Raw genomic sequence first — 1,717 nt, 5'->3', positions numbered from 1 at the left:
TATAACATATAATAAATGTTATATATAATACATGTTATATATAAGCATATAAATATATGTTATATGTTATAATATGTAATACAATTATATTAAAGTATGATATTTTCTTTTTCATTTTTTGAGACCATGTTTCTCTGTGTAGTCCTGGCTGTTCTGGAGCTTAGTCTGTAGGCCTCAAACTCAGAGATCCATCTGCCTCTGCCTCCTAAGGGTACTGGGATTGAAGGTGTATGCCGCCACCACCCAGCTGTTGTTTTTTTTTTTAAAGCATACAGATGTTAATAATTTTAAATATGAAAGATATTACACACATGTAGTAGGATTTACTCTGAAGTCTCAACTTCTGTATTTTACTTGAAGTTATTAGGTCTGTTGATGAGAGCATTTGTAAGCTGGGCACGGGGGCAGTAGTCTCACATCATTATGGAGAAACCCCATTCTCCATAAAAAGGCTTTTGGATTTCTTAAAGAAATGAGCGATTCCAGATCTGGGCAGAGAAATCTTCAGTTGATCCTTGGAAGTGTTGTGGTGCTGATGATAAGGAAGCAGGCCAACCGGCGGGGTGCCAGCGTATGGGGCCTCACACTGGCCAAATTTAATTTGAACATAACTGAAATTTTAATGATGGTAGTAATTATAGCACACCGAATAAATGAATCCATCAGTCATAGTGAAGCATCACATGGAAGAAGCAGGAAGCCATTTAGAGGCTGCTTCTAACACCAAGCAGAGAGACAATTAGATACTGGCCGTTTTACAAACCCCAGTCTCACAGCTCACTGAAGGAAGACTACCCAGGGTTACTAAAACTACTGGATGCGGGGCCGTGGTGGCGCACGCCTTTAATCCCAGCACTCGGGAGGCAGAGGGAGGCGGATCGCTGTGAGTTCGAGGCCAGCCTGGTCTACAAAGTGAGTCCAGGACCTCCAAGGCTACACAGAGAAACCCTGTCTCAAAAAACAACAAAAACAACAAAACAAAAACTACCGGTCGATGAGCATGCAAGATGGCAGCCTCCATCTTCATTGGCGCCGCGGGAATGTTACGTCCCCTGAATGTTTTTGGCATCTTCAACCTCTGGGAACTGTGCCAAGAATACCTGTCTTAACTCTGCACTGTGCGGTGATCATTTCAGACATACTCAGACATGAGTTGTGTCCTCTGCTCCCAGATTTGTCACATTTGTCAGACACCTGGCCTATGGGCGTACTGCAACCGTCCTTCACAGAGTGGCCGAATTGGTTCCCAGTGTCCCGAAGGCGCCGGTCAGAACTCTAACACACTGCAGCGTGCAGAAAGGCAAAAGAAAGACAGTAAACTGCTGGGCGTGGTGGCACACACCTTTAATCCCAGCACTCGGAAGGCAGAGGCAGGCGGATCGCTGTGAGTTCGAGGCCAGCCTGGTCTACAAAGTGAGTCCAGGACAACCAAGGCTACACAGAGAAACCCTGTCTCGAAAAAAGAAAGACAGTAAAACCGGCTGTGCATCGCTTCGACTTCATTCTGGCCTTTGGCTAAGGAGAAGGGCTGGCTATAAGAAAAAAAAAATTAAGGAAAAAGTCAACTGCAAGAAAGAAGCGCTCGAGGGAATTAGTGTTTTGCAACAAGACCCAAAGTAAACTAGATAAAATGACATCTTTCTGAAAGAGGCGCTGCTGGTACGGTGATCCACACCAGATGTACTGTGATCGCACAAACCTGCGAGTAGAGTTCTGA

The 1,717-nt window shown here is 44.6% G+C and overlaps 1 pseudogene across 1 annotated transcript; it reads left to right on the top strand.

The window, feature by feature from the left end:
• Positions 1 to 1,007: 1,007 nt before the first annotated feature.
• Positions 1,008 to 1,717, top strand: LOC311607266 (large ribosomal subunit protein bL35m-like; annotated as a pseudogene). Its single transcript has 2 exons — positions 1,008 to 1,331; positions 1,473 to 1,717. The product of its transcript is annotated as a large ribosomal subunit protein bL35m-like (transcript).

The sequence above is a fragment of the Acomys minous genome (genome assembly GCF_964271855.1).
Source record: "Acomys minous genome assembly, chromosome: 10".
Classification (NCBI taxonomy): Eukaryota; Metazoa; Chordata; class Mammalia; order Rodentia; family Muridae; genus Acomys; species Acomys minous.
The sequence above is the reverse complement of the archived record's forward strand: the minus strand, read 5'-3'. Positions and strand labels throughout refer to the sequence as shown.